General features: G+C 34.4%; 1 protein-coding gene across 1 annotated transcript in view; it reads left to right on the top strand.

The window, feature by feature from the left end:
* Positions 1-9781: 9781 nt before the first annotated feature.
* Positions 9782-16174, top strand: part of LOC123680711 (tubulin beta chain-like) — a 44804-nt gene continuing 38411 nt past the window's right edge. The window contains exons 1-5 of the mRNA XM_045618750.1: positions 9782-9954; positions 10235-10432; positions 10487-10667; positions 11051-11250; positions 11440-11562. The gene's annotated coding sequence lies outside the window, so the exon portion shown is untranslated. The remainder of the gene's footprint in view (positions 9955-10234; positions 10433-10486; positions 10668-11050; positions 11251-11439; positions 11563-16174) is intronic.

Raw genomic sequence — 16174 nt, 5'->3', positions numbered from 1 at the left:
AAGATAAGTGAATCTCACTGTATATTGTAATTGCGTTTGTCAAATTATCCCCGTGTAACTATTGACGCCACAAAATCAAAATGAGTGGAGGCGAACGGATAAGGAACAATCAAGCCATTAAGTCGTAAAATTTCAAGGTGGCCGCCTTGTAGTAAACATACCGGTAAGTTAATCTAGAAGCCTGAAATAGTAGCGACAATCGCGGACAAACAAATTACGCGCGATCGCTTTTGAAAGTCGTACCGCTCCGTTTCGAAAATAGATCGACAAACTATTCCCAGAGGATCACATGCGCATCCAAATATTTGCGTTCGCTTGTAAAACGGCTCAAAGTACCGGAGATAACATCGAATTATTTTCGTTGATAAGAAAATCGCGGCAGGTTACATCATTTTTATTACCTTTGAAAGGGTTCTTTGATCTTGTTTGCTTCAAACAATATATTCATTTTCCATTAGATTTCCCAGGTCGTATCTTGAAGTGATAGTCCTAGTTAAAATAAGAATTTGTTCAAGTAATTTTTTTTTCTATCTCGAATCCCTTCGGAGATACAGGCTATATTGAACTTAATTTTTTTTTCATTCATTTTTATAATTTCTACGAGTTGGGATAATAAGCGTTTGATTCTTGGAGGATATTGTACTCAGAGGATTTCCAATATCTTCATGTTTTTCTTGAGTTACTACGATGCCTCAGTGACGTAGCTTTCGGGGTATCGTGTCTTCAGTCGCCCCTAACTTCTACGCCAATGAGGATTGGGACTATTTGGAGCGATTTACTGGTTTTCTTGACTTATCTTCACAAAGTTACCCTTTTCAAAAACTGCAAGAACGTACCGTTTTCGAAAAAATGACTTGAATGTTATCGAGACACCTATTGTTGAAAGAAAACATTGAATATGTTGCAAAAAAAGGTGATTGAATATAGTGTTGATTACTGTAAGTCATTCATGTTGTCTTGATAACATTGAAGTCATTTTTCTCAAAAACGTTACTTCCTAGCGGTTTTCAAGAAGGATAGCTTTATTGTGAAGAAAAGTTAGGAAAATCAGGAAATGGCTCAAAATAGTCCCAATCCTCATTGGCGTAGAAGTTAGGGGCGAATGAAGAAACGATTCCCTCGTTTTTGTAGCAACTCGTTTAGAATCCATAAAAATTAATGAAAAAAAAAATAAGTTCAATAGCTTGTATATCTGAAAGGATTCGAAATAGAAGAAAATTTAGGACTTCATGAAATTATGACAAGAACTTTCGAATCACTCTATATATGGTTAGTAGCCAAGATTCTTGAAAATGTAATTCAAAAAAGGTTACTTCTTCGGAAAAGGCTTACTTTGAAAGTTATACAATAAATTCCGATGAATAATAAATATTTTGAATTTTATTGAACAGTTCCCGGTACTTTTTTGCTATCATGTGTAGTAGATTAATCAGTAGGCAAGTGATCTATATCAGTAGAATTACCCGACACGAGGTTATTATTACCTATAGATTCCAGATTTGTTTTTCTAAGAGTCTTTGATTAACTAGTTCACCAATTTCCTGTTCTTATTTCTGCCCAACAGATCGTTACCTCAAAGGTTGTAATTACCAAACTAACACCCCATTCAACGTTCAATTACACACTACGATAATTTTTTTCCTCGCCGCGATAAAATTCTTAATTATAGTCGTATTCCAGCGCGCATGATAGCCTAGCTGAATGGTAGAATCCATTCCAGAAGAATTTTATAATGCCTTAGTTACAGCTAAAAATTAGAATGGCGTTTATTGTTCGTCATACAATTCCAATTAGACGTTGAACACCTCCATTCGGCAGCCGTATAATTAAACAGATTAAAGAACCGAGTTGAAAATGGGAATAAATTAATTTTGGAAGCCAACAAGTAGGCGGCGAAACCAAATGAAGAGCCTTCTACGTTTTAATTATGGCGGCGGTTGGGGCACTAACCGATTCTGGAAATTGGTGAATGGATGGCAATCATTGCAGGGCAGAACTAGGAAATCATACCATTCAGATTCGTCGATGATAGAAGGACACACTCCAATTACAATCCAAGTCAAAACTAATACATATAAGTAATTGGATTGACTGATATTTCGATTAATGGAAGGTAATTGATATATGAAGTCGAAAATAAATAAAGATTATGTAGACAATTGTTTAAACAGGGCGTTAATAAGTTACAAGAAATTTGAAATGATTTAGTTTCATGTTTGAATCAAAAGTAGGTTGGCTAACAAAAATTCCAGTTTATATGACAACTAGGATTTTGTCGCTGGTTACTTCAACAACATCGTAATAGATTTATTTCGCTTGTCATGTGATCTCACTAAGTTTGTTTTCAGTAAAGACGGTATCAGTAACAATCATAATGAACAAGCATGGCAACTGCAAAATTCTTAAGGCATTAGATTAGACCAAGACGATTTCAGATTTGCGCGAACATTTTTTGGAGCACAACCTGTTTGACTTCATTGAGTTCTATATTGCTCAACATTGTTGGAAATATGAGGTATCAGCACGATGGTGCACCACAACATAGACAGAAGAGAAAAGTAGCTTCTTGATTAAATGAAAATTTTCTGAATAAGGGGATAGGGTGAGGGTGACTAATGCCATGACCACCTCCTTCAGCGGATCTCAATCTGTTAGATTTTTATTTATGGGGACATATGAAGCAGCTTGTCTACCATGTTGATATCACATCTTTTTATCAATTACTTGATACATTAAAAAATTCAGCAATTTAAATGATAAACAACTCAAATCTGATCCGTCTATATTCATTGAAAAAATATGTGATAGGATTTTTCCGACAAATTTACCATTTTGATAAAAAAGTATATTGATTAACGAAATATTTAGACTTAGAATTCCACTGTTTTTTTTTTAGTAGGCTAAGAACTTTTGTAATTCAAGCTTCATTGGATCAGCTCACATATTTTTCGTGGAAATTTATAAAAATACGGACTTGAACGAACTTGAAATGGATAATTGGCAGTTCTGTCGTATAATAAAATTAGATTCTTAGATAGATCATAAGAGCGAGAGGTTATTAACCGCTGTACTCAAAAAAGGTGGACCGTCCTGTTTCGTAATGATTCAGGAACTGGTCCTGACTATCCTCCGTTCGGACCTGTATATCTAAACTTTATCCGTTTATAATCCTAGTGTAGGCCAGGATGGTTGACGTAGGAATATAATAATAATGACAGAATCGTTTGGGCGATTGGTGTGAGCGCGAAGCAAGACAGTGGACCACACATCTAGCCTGATTCCTGCACAGGTCGATCGACCTTCATTCGAACTATGAATTGAGGAAGTGCACAACCATAGATCATCAGCCAATCTTGGAAAATGAGTTGCATCGTAAAATGTATAGCAGCGCATCTAGGTGGCTGATTCCTGTGTTCGTATTGTTTGGAGAATTCTGAATTTTGAGCGTTATATCGTCACAATGATAATTTGATCGACTCAAATTCAATTATATGTTTGTCCTTATATTCACGCGATAATTTTCTTCTGATTAATGTGAAATTTTACACGAGGCTTTGAATTGTTATTCTACATCCAAAATCAAATTATTAACTCGATTGAACTTGCATTTTGAAATAAACAGGAAAACAAGTCGAACCACTATTTAGCAATGCTTCTAGGTGGCTGTTTTTTGTTTTGTATTGTTTGTAGAATTCTAATATCAGATATTCGGATGGATAGTTCAATACGAAATAGAAATAATAACAGTTTACAACTTTTGTGATAGTAGACTATGTTACTGTTATTATTGCTATTTTGTAGAATTTTAGCTTCAACTGCTTCTTGAGCATAAATTATTTTTTTTTCCGATTGACAGCAAATATTGGTTTTGCAGACACATATCAATCAAATTACCTACTTTTCCTGCCTAGGCAGCAAAGTGATTATTCTCAATGCGAATGAAACATTAGACATTTTCTGACAATCAATATTTTTTGCCACCTTCCTTATTTCTGGAAGAGTAAGTACTTCTAATTCGCTATCACTGTCCATGAGTCAAATTTGTCAAGCTATAATTACATTTTCATCTAACCATTCCAACAATTGCGATTTCTATCAAATTTCGTTTTAATTTATCACCACAGGAAAAATAAAAGAAAATGTGGAAATTGTAATAATTTGCAAACACAATATCCTGCATGTATCAAGAAAAAAATCGAAGAAAAAAAAATATGTTTAACTCGGCCTCAAAGTAGATTGACTGCCTCAGCTAAATTCCTAACCTCGCTACACTCACTAATGAACTATCAGCCGCGGCAGTCAATCTACTACTTTACTGCCTAGTAAAACAAATAACTATTTCCACAATGTCTGTAATTTTCGAATTTTGAGTCGCCAATGGCCTCAAATGATGAGGTTCGACTAACTGATTAATCTCCGTCCGTCCGTCTGTCACTCTTGAACGAGAACTAGAAACTTTCCTTAATCTAGATAAACCGATCGACCATAATGACATCATAAAAAAACGCATGTCGCATATTCCCATTTTATAACTAAGTAGTCTCCAATGGCGCAATAAGCTCATGAATATACGATGGAATGTTTATATTTTATTATTTATCAATTTTGTAGCTGAAAATGATAATTCGAAAAAAAAAGGAAACAGGAAGGGCTGACCACGTCCCAACGTGAACGATTTTGATCGACGCGTAAGTAGAACACAATTGTGATTCAGCGGGCGCAACCGTGTGCGCTAATAAAATATTTAATGAGAAGCACGCGCTTCCAATAATCCGGACGGACACGTGGCAGGTACTAAATATATCTTCATTATGTTATACGGACGTAGGTGAGTTTCGTGGTTGTATTTACCAGCTTATCTGCACACCGCAAGGTGAGGTTAAATGAACCTGACTCGAATAAACGGACGCTGTTACGTAAAGAGTGACCCCCCCTTTGAGGGGGGGCCTGTCACGGGTTTTCGTTTGCTCTTTACGATGGGTTTTTCCCGTCAGAAAATGTGGCTTCGAGGTCTGGTTGAAAAAGGTTTGGGAGATCTTGCAAAAATTCAATATTTCATTTGTCGAAAATACACCAAACACAAAATAGTTATTTGTTTTACTAGGAAGGAAAGTAGTAGATTGACTGCCCCGGCTGATAGTTCATCCAAGGCTGTCAATCTACTTTGCTGCTGATGTAAACATATAATTTTTTCTGCGATTGTTTATGATGATACATGTAAGATATTGTATTTGAAAAATATTCCCCTTGGATCGATCAAGGAGGTCCAACCTGAGGTCCTGTCTGCACGATGACTAGACAGGATAGTCGAGTGAATGGAAGAAAGTGAAGAAAGAAATGCATAAGTGATAGATTGATAATCTGTTAACGTATAGGGGACGAAGAATTTTCAATTTTCATAGATCGGTGAACTTCGATTTGTGATTGTGAAAGAACTATACAGCCTCAACGGACAACGGTTTCATTTTGATATGAAAAAACGAGTACCTACCTAAATTTTAAGAGAAATCAATGGATGTTCATACCATTTTTAGTAATTACATCGTTTTTACTTGTCAAATGTCAAAATATGACATCTACAAAAGTGGCAGCTGCTCGGTAGCGAGATATTCAATATGTAACTTCTTTTTGGAGAACCCTTCACACCCCTCCAAAAAATGAAAATTTCTTTCAAAAGAGTGATCCGCCAGTGTATTCTACATATTCCAAAAAGTAAACTGTTAAAATTCCAAGAAAAGTTGAATATATTTCACCATGAAGAATTCAAAATTCAATCAAACAATAGTTATTTGTTTTACTGCCGCGGCTGATAGTTCATAGCCGAGTGTAGCGAGCCTATAGGAAATTCATCTAAGGCAGTCAATCTACTTTGCTGCCGAGTTGAACATATAATTCTTTCTTCGATTGTAGGATATTGTATTTGCAAATTATTACAATTCCCAAAATCTTTTTATTTTTCCAGTAGTGATAAATTAAAACAAAATTTGACAGAAATCGCAGTTGTTGGAATGGTTGGTTGCTATGGAAATGTATGGCCATAATAATTATAGTTTGACAATTTATGAAATATCTGACAGTTTTTTGGGAAAATATCGGATATATTTATATGATGGACAGTGATAGCGACTTAGAAGTACTTACTCCTCCAGAAATAAGGAAGATAGCAAAAATATTGATTGCCAAAAATGTCAAATACTTCATTCCCATTCAGAATGATCATCAAGCTGTCTAGAAAAAAAAGTAATACTTTGCTGATTGATATGTGTCTGCATTTGCTGTCAATGGGAGAAAAACAAACTTCCTGATAATCTTGCATCATGATTATTTTTCAAGTTGTAAAGTTAACTCAACAAATGACATCATTTCAAAGCTCTCTCAGATTACTTACTTTTTAGATTGAAGGAAAATGTTCCTATGATTTTCAAATATTCAAAACGTTATCATCCGGTTACTTTTCCGTCTGGGGTCAGTACTATCCCGATTGTTTACAATTCCTCGCGTTGACCTTCCCTCGAATAGAAAAATAAAAAAAGAAAGAAAAAAAAACTTAGTCCGAACGAACACCTTTGTAAGTTACCTATTTATAAAATCCACGAACCAGCCGAAAGGTTATCGGTTAATAAGGACCAAATTATTCATGCAGGCGGCTCGGAAGAAAAAGAACCCATGTCAATGTATGTAAAATAGCTGAAAACATCATTTTACATAAATCAACTTCTGAAATAAGAACGTGAATACGTAATACTGAATCGTTTGGTAAAAGGGAATTGTAATTCGATTTTTGAGTTCATTAACATATGTTAAATGGGAACGATGTGACTCGGTTTCAACGGAGGCATTATTTCAACGATCGCAATGCCAGAATGACTGTTTTTGGGATTTAAAGTTCCAAATTCCTTAATTTACAGGGTCCTGGCTTATTGCAACAAAGCTCCGTATCTCTAGTTGGGAAGAGAATGAATTCTAACTTGTTATAGAGTTACCTAATTGCTTGAGCACTAGGTATTTAAAATACTTTTGGTCACACTTGGTAAGAAGTTTTTCTTGGACGGGTTTCAATTATCCTTTGCAAAACTTCTATGTAAAGCCACATTAATTGATCAGTACACATTGTAATGTTTTAAATTCATATGTGTTTCTTGATAATTTGTGATCTCCAATCTGGTAGTTTAAAACCAATTTCTAATTGTTTGGGAGCAAAATAAAACACCCTTGAAATCTAGAGACATCTCAAAGATTTCAATGAAAGCATACATCCTCGAATATTAGATAACAATTTTCTTTCATACGGAGGTAAACCTCGAAACCTGAATGGAGCGAAACAACAAAGCAATTTTCCAAAGAAATCACAGCCTACTATTCCCAGATGATGTACAACAATAAACGTCAACTTCGCGAACGTCAAATATGGACAGTTTTACAAAGAAACTTCACCACTAGTCCAACAGTTTTCCAAGTCAACTCATCGGCCCCTCGGTGGTTTGAATCCAAAAAGTCCGACCTCAGGGGATAATCCTCTTACTAGAGACATTTTTTTGTCTACCTGTTGGCCGTCCCTTGGCTATTATCGGATCTTAATCAGAGGGGGACCCTTTGTCGAGATTTAAAAGACGTGCGTTTCTGCCCTTCTGTGACTTGAGGGCGCGTGGCTTGGGTTCTGGTCAGGAAGTGCATCAGGTTCCTGGGAAATAACGGTACCGTAGGTAGGTACATCCCTTTTTTAAGTGGATGATCGATGTCAGTACCATCGTGGTTTTTGAGCGGTCAATACTAATAAAGATCGCTTTAGTCGATTCGTTACAAGGTCTGTAATTTTGAATCTTGAAAATACCCCAGTATTTTGTTTTATTTTAATTAATAGTTATTGGTTTTACTAGGCAACAAAATAATAGATTGACTGCCTTGGCTGAATTCCTATGAACTATCAGCCGCGGGAGTCAATCTACTATTTTGCTGCCTAGTAAAACAAATAACTATTAATTAAAATAAAACAAAATAATTTCTGTGAATATTTCAATATTTACTACAATTTATAAATCACAAGATCTCGGTATTTAATTGTGATCACCAACTGAAGTTTTGTCCCACAATTAGTGAACAGCCTGTATATCAAGATAAGAGATTAATTTATAGCCAGGAAAGAATCTAGATATAAAATTTCTACCGCATTATTCGAATTCTCCAAAAAATAAAACATTGACGAATACCATCGGACCAAGCATCGACCCTTACGGCACACCACAAGCGATTTCATCTTTCGATGAAAACTTCTCGTCCGCGAAAATGTCAACATGAGCAGAGTGTTTGGCACGAAGAGAGACGTCCTCTGTCCGGAGCCAATTCCACCTCTGCAATAATTGCTTCCTCCATCATTTACCGCATTTATCAGTTGGCGTGGACGCGTAGGCATCGTTCTCTCGACGGAACACGTGGCCACGTGACCGCCCAAGTCGCAGTCCGTCCAAAAAACGGCTGCGAGGCGTTTTGCATGAAGAATTCCCAACTCCGAGCCCTCATTAATAATTGTCAAAGAGTGCCGTGTGTTGGTGTGAAGGTGGCCACTCGAGTGGGTAGACGGGATTGAGAGATTCTATCACTGGATCGGATTTGTTATTTCCTAGACTTGGGAATTTCATGTCCTACTCGATGCTTGAACCGATGGAATCGACCAGGGAATACAGGGTGTTTCGATAACAATTATTTAGGCGGAATATCCCTTTCAGACTACAGTTGGAGAGAGTATTCCACATTTATGAGCTCGGTTAAGGATTTCTGTCCTGAAAACTTGTCTGTTCGTTAAATACAGGGTGTCTATTGACCAATGGGATAAGTTATAACAGAAATAATAGGCCGAAGGAAATATTGAATTTAGCAAGGCCGGAAAAATATTTTTTCCTAGAACAGTCCGAAAAATTTCTTTGTATAGCGATGGATCAGAAAACTGGCAGATTCGAATTTTCTCCGAGATAGAAGGCATTCTTGAACGATTACGAAGTAAGGAGGAAAAATTGAGATTTTAAAACTAATTCGAAATTCAAAAAGTGTACTACAGTGAGCTTTTTCAGATGAACTTGTAAAACATATAGTGAATGAGTGGAAAAAATTCCATTCAAAACATTAAGTTTAAGTCAAATAACATCACCAAGCATAAGTAATCAATTTTTTGGAACTGATAGTAGGATAGATATAGAAATAATAGCAATGCATATTCACTAAATCAACTTAAATAGTTAGGTATCCTCACTGTTCCATAAATGTGGCTCAATGATTCCCATTCTCTGTTTTTGACAAAGAAGAATTGCAATTCATATGAAAAAAATACAACTCAAATCCAATATCCACATCTAATTTCCTTAAAATCGGTTGAAAATGTTAACTACAACAATAAAAAATCTTCTAAATTGCATTTGGACATCAAATATTTCAAATACGGATTAATTCATAGGCGAAATTACGGAAAAAACAGTGAAAAAATCCTGAAAAAGTTCGACATCACTTTATCTCATCTTAATAATGAAAAATCATGAACCATATCCACCAAAAAAAGATCATTTTCCAAACACCAGAGTTGGAAAAATATGTAACCGACTTTCGTTCGAATATTCGATTTATTTCCAGACTCTGAACTTTGTGGCGCCAAAAGTCTCGTAACTAAATTTTTTGTCCCATTCGATCTTTAACAAACACAGTTAGTAACTACCTACATCGTTTGATCGTCTCGGCAATCGCGAATCTAACCGAATCTATGGTCTATCTGTGGATCTCTGTCAAAATTTCCTCTTCTGTCGAATTGCATAATAACATTTTTATTCGTTCGTGGCTTCACCAAGTTACGTTCTTAAATTCAAGATTTCATTGTGAACAAGTGATTTAATTTAATCGAATTACAGAAGGAAGAATAAATTTTGAATGGAATCTTTGAGCCAATGTTCTGGATATTCAACAACCGAAAATGTGAGTTTCTCCAACATATCTTTTCAACAATATCGAAATGTATTCAATTCACAATAAACTAGTAGCGAGTTTAGTAGTTTGTGTTTCAAACTTAAAATTTAATTCGAATTTCCATGGTGATGAGACAGTGGTTATTATTTTATTCAAATCTCGTTTCATTATTTGATTTTAATGGTACTACTTTTTGTAGCCATGTCAATTCAAACACCTACTGCGCAATATCGATTCAAAACAACAAGTAGCACGAGTAGAAAACTGCAATTTCTTTTTTAATTTTCAGCAAATCTCTATACGTGAATCGTCAAAACATCGAAGAATCAACGAGGCTGGTCCCGTGTTGCAGAAAGTCTGGTCGAATTCGTTCATCATCACCTGTTTTTTGTTGATGGAATTGAATCCGAGTTTACTAGAATTTTCCATCGCAAAGGTGTTATTGATGAGATCGTAGCTAAAACATAAGAAGGATCAAAGCAGGCTGGTTAGCTGCGTGTTGGTCAAAATCGGGACTAGTATGATGTTCATTTGTTTTTAGGCGCCATTATTATCGAAAACAGGTGTCGTTCTTCCGGGAATGTTTTCGTGGAAATTTATAATGGAAAAAGTGAATTATCTGGTGAAAATTGCGAAAATACGATTTATGGGATAGTGGAAACTCTTCACAAGTGATGGATGGAATTGGAGTAGAGTTGATTAGAGGATTTTTCAGCGAAAATGTGAGTTTTTCATATACTTTTCGTACCTATAGGAATGTTTGACCCTTATTAACTTGTAACTTTCTGTTTTTCCAAACGGTTCCTCTTTTTTTTGATGTTGATGGTAATTTTTGAATCAATAACTTTATGGAATTATTGAAAATCTATATTTTTCCCATTAATTTCTTCATTGTACAATGGACCAATCAGAGATCGCCATTTCTCTAACGAGCAAAACGCATCGTCATCTTGTTGTTCCTCAGATGTTGTCACAATTTTTATTCGTTTCATATGGAAATTTCGATCTCTCAAATTATTTATTCAATCCTTTATCAATTTATACAGAATTTCGGGCATGAATTTTTTATCTTGAATTCAAATTATTAACAATTGAATCATTTCAGTTGGGTATTTTCAACCATTTTCCAAGAGAAGTCTTTAGAAACATACTAAGAAATCGATGAAATTCATCGGTATACAAGGAAAATTTATACGAATTTTCTATTGAAAATTGGAAAACTACGATTTCTGGGATAGTGAAACATCTCTACAAGTGATGAATGGAATTGGAGTTGATTTAACTGGAGGATTTTCCAGCGAAAATGTGAGTGCATATCTCTCAAATTATTTATTCAGTAGTTTATCAATTTTATAAATAATATTGGGATAGTTTACATACATTTTTGATTGTTCAAATAAATAGATTGTTATTGCAGTTGGGTTCTTTCAACTATTTTCCAGAAAGAATCTTCAAAATAGTAGCTACAAAAGTACTAATTTATTGAATTCATAGGAATACATGGGAAATTTGAGTTGTGAAAAGTTAATTATCTGGTGAAAATTGCCAAATTACGATTTTTGGGATGGTGTAACCTCTTCACAAGTGAAGTTGACTAGAGGATTTTCCAGCGAAAATGTGAGTTCTTTTTATACTACTTGAGTACCTATAGGAATATTTGGCTCTTTTGACTTATCATTTTCCGTTTTTACGAAAGGTGAATTACTCAGTAGGCATCTATCCACATTTATAGGACTTCTCTTAGATTGTTAAATTGAAAATAAAATATTCAACAGAGCTATACTTCCAAGAATTGTTCCAATAAAAGACCAAATATTCCTCAGGAAAGAGTAGTTAAGTATTTTTTGGTTGTGGGATTCTTCAGTGAGGAGTTAAAAGTTCATTTGTAGGGGAAACTTGATCTTTTTTGGTTGTTTTTCAGATATCAGTAAAGAATGCGATTCATATCTTAAATTTTATAGGGACATAAGTAAAATAATTTACATTTTTGGCTATTGATAACTAGTTTACCATTTTTTTGTCCAAAATTAATTTCAATCAAATAAGCACCGAATCAAATATCATAAGGTAGATCAGATTTTCTTCAAAGAAACGAATTGAGATTATCAATTTATTCTAGGTCATTATATTCAAATAAAATCAAAATTGAAATTCAGTATTGCATTACCTCTGCGAACAAATACCTCTAGATTATTTAATTTTTATCAATCCAAAGAGTTCTACCTCATAATTATATAATTTAATTGTGTTGAAAAACCCCAAAAGATCCTCCTCAGTCGATATCAGGTAAGAATGCGGCTTTTTAAAGTTCATATTTTTATAAAAATATGCGTCAGGTTATATTCTGAGCGATATCAATTTTATCAGTGTTTCATTCAGAATGAATTCCCCACAAATAAGGACCGAATCGAATATAATTAGGTGGATTAGATTCGCTATAACCAAACAAATTGAAATTATCAATATGTTCTAGACAATCAAATTCAAGAGAAAGCAAAATTAAAATTGTTATTGCATTAATTCTGCGAAAACATGTTTTTTTTATTTTTATCAAAACAACGAGTTCTACCTCGTAATTATATCTTTTTATTGTGTTTAAAGAAAGCTAGAAATAATTCTCAATACAATGCATTAAAATCAAGCAAGGGTGTGCAACTGCAGCGTTGATATATTTCAGGACATGATTTTATAAATATGAAAAAAAGGTCAGATCTACCTACATACTCCTTGAAGAGCGAGTTGTTTTTGAGATTATTTCTTCAAAATTTGGCAGATGCATATGGAAATCAATAATCAAATTCTCTGGTGGCTTAATAAATTCAACATAGAATTTTTTTTTGCAATCAGGTGTCGAACAGGGGAAGTGTGTTTTTGACCAGTACTTTTATACATTTTGTTGGGTTTTTTTTTAACTTCACCTAGACCATTAAGTGCTTTTCTCGAAAACTAAACAGCTATTCACTCGAAATTTGGTATATAAATCGGTAGGAATGCCTCTATTGGAATTATTCACTTTTTGGAATTCGAACTTTTTGAAAAAACAATATGAATATTCATAATTTCAACCATTTGAAAAAGTAGAATGGACTTTTGTGTTCTTTTTTGCTAGGTCACGGAAAAATGTTGTATCATCAGTTTTAATTATTTGGTTTTCATTGTATAAATGAACTTTTAAACTTTTAAAAATTTTCCGACAACATGCAATATATTTTCTGTAAAGTGACATTAAAGTTTTGTTATCGAGCATTTGTAACAAAAACTTATATCCAAAATCTTCAATGTCATTCGAATTCAGTTCTTATAACGCTCCGGCAACACCGAGGTTACCTAAAACGTAAACCCTACAAAAATATTTGGGTAACTTCGAAATTTTTAGAAGCTAAATGCAGGTGTTCCATATTCATATCATTAGTTTATGATTATGTTGATTGGGATTCCAGAAAAATATGTGTACCTCGTAGTAAAAACACATTCCAACGTTTGTTGTCCGAAAAATACTACCAGATCCTGCAGAATGTAGGTAGATAATATTTAATGATCAACTCTCAGTATTTTCCCAACAGGAAAACATATGATCTTGTAACCGTGGAAACTCTTGGTCGGTGTACAAGTCAAAGTGGAATAACCGGTTCGCCAATTTTCCTTTCAAAACGTGTTTACGTGTTTTGTTTGTTGGCTTCATTTTACACAATGGAATTATCGAGGCCTACCCGATATCCCGAAAAGCTGAAACTAATCTCTCCTAGGTTGTCTCGATCCGTTTGTTTCATCGACTGATCATTCCCATGATCTCCGTATCTGGTTTCAAACAAAATCCTCTAGGTGTTGGTGATTGGACACAACAGTGATACCGCAGGAAGTAAATATTAATTTAGGCAAGTTAAATATTCGGATTTCTCACGATCTTTGTCGCGGTGTAAACGGTCGATCTGCTTTCTCGGGCTTGCTTTCCTTTGTCTCAAAACGAAGAAGATTAGCTATCAGCTGAGACGATCGGATTGAATCGTGGAGGACGGGATCATGTTGGTTATGCGGTCCATAATTATTGCAGAATTTTCCATACTTTCCATATTTTCCATATTTTAGAAAATAAAAAAAATTTAAAAATTCCTTCATGGGAATATCGTACCTTTTATCGATTGATTCGATTACGTAAATCACGAAAATGCGTGCAGTTGGGCGATTAGTCTATTATTTCATGAATTAAATGGTAAATGTCTAAAATTTCAAATTCGGTGTCGAAATTGACGATCCATAATTAGCCGAATTTCGAGTTTACCCGAAAATATTCTGTCGAAAAATTTGTCTAGAATTTTCAATAACTCAGTATGTTCTAGATCATAACTCAATCTTCGAAAAACGTTTTTATTTGAGGGGTCTGTAACAGATACTTTAGGAGATATAACGATTTTTGTGAAAAAATTATATTTTTACTGATTTTTCCAAAATTTCGAGTCCAGTTTTCTCTTAAACTGTGAATCATAAGAAAAATCGGTGAATGGTGTCGAAATAAGCGATCTCTAATTGTCCAAATTCCGTTCTCACCCAAAATTTTTTTGTCCAAAATTTCCACTCAAATACGCAATACCTAGATCTTAGAAAATAAAAAAAAATAAAAGTTCTTCCATGGAGAGTTTATACCTTTCTTTCAATCGATATGACATGAAAATATTTGAAGTCGGGCGATGAGTTGTACTTTATTTCAGCAATTGTTGGTAATAAACTGAAATTTTTACTCATTTTTCCCAAATTTCGAGTTCAAATTCGGTGTCTAAATTGACGATCCCTAATTAGCCGAATTTCGAGTTTACCTGACAATTTTTTGTCGAAGAGTTTGTCTAGAATATTCTAAACCTCTGTATGTTCGAAAGTTAAGCTCGATCTCGATCAAAATACTTTTTTATTCGAGGGGTCTGTGACAAATATTTCAGGAGATGTAACGATTCTGGTATAGTAAGATGGTTGTTGACCTAGAAAAATGAATCACCGTGCAAAATTTGAAGCCATTTCCAGACAGTCCCTTATTCAAACGGTTTCTGGATGCACCTGCCTCAAATTTTTAATCACTAGGTCAAACCACAAAACATCGGTTTCGCAATGTCTTCGTCGACCTATAATACCTACCAGCCATTGTTTCAGCGATTCGGTACGTCTCTAACCACGTGTGTGGTCCAAATTTGAAGACTTAATTTAACAACGTTACCAAATTGCCATAGTTTCTTCTCGTATTGGAAGTAAAACCATGCTTTTAGTCTTCAGACCACCTGTCCCGGTTATTAGTGGAATAACTTAATAGAATAAGTCTACAGGGTGGTCCCATAAGGTAATCTCGGACAACCCTTCAATTTCCGATGGCTGTGTTTTGCATGCGCATGCTATTTGGTTGTTAAATTGGAATAGAGAATCTGGCTAATTTTGCTAATTCGTTTTTAATTCGTGCTGGTCCGTTCGAAGAACCTATTTAGGCCAATTTGCTGATGCGAATTCGAAGATATTTTGGCAGAGGAACATAATTAAACAATATGCTTCCTATTTTACGTTTGTTTTTTTTTAAACAAAATAACATTTTCTTTTTTTGAATTTATGTGTTCCAAGAAAACCACTTACTTCCAAAAGGTTTATTGAGTGAGTTTCTAACTTCTTCCACTAACAAATTGCCTATTATTCATTTCTTAATCAGAATACATTTTGCATCATTCTATATATTTCAATGAATCTTTAGACAAAACTGTACAAAGAATTTACCTATCATGAAAGATGGTTTAATCATATCATAAAACTTTTCTTTTCTGGTCTGTAATAAAACTTTTAATTTTTTTGAGAAGTGAACATTGTTCTGAATATCTGAATCACTTATAAAACACAAAATATCCTTAGTGAAGTGATGTAAAAAAGTTCAATACCTTTGAAAATGCTATCAAAATAAAATGCAGCTCCAATTACGCTCTAGCATGTGTTCACAATTTCATCATGATTGAAACGTATTCATGCAAAATGCGGTTTAATTTGTTTGTGGAATGCCTAATTCCCAAGATTTTTCACAAGTTCCACTGTAGCCGGCTGGGAAGGTGCTAATTTTAACAATTTCAATGCGTTGTTGAAGCGAGTATCGTTCCATTTTTAGTAATGGCGTAATTTTTATTTGTCGAAAGATGACAGTTTCAAAAGTGAAAAATGCTTGGCTATCCAAAATGAAACATCTCTTTGGAAAACCATTTAGAATCACTAG

This window comes from Harmonia axyridis, chromosome 5, assembly GCF_914767665.1.
Source record: "Harmonia axyridis chromosome 5, icHarAxyr1.1, whole genome shotgun sequence".
Taxonomy (NCBI): domain Eukaryota; kingdom Metazoa; phylum Arthropoda; class Insecta; order Coleoptera; family Coccinellidae; genus Harmonia; species Harmonia axyridis.
The sequence above is the reverse complement of the archived record's forward strand: the minus strand, read 5'-3'. Positions and strand labels throughout refer to the sequence as shown.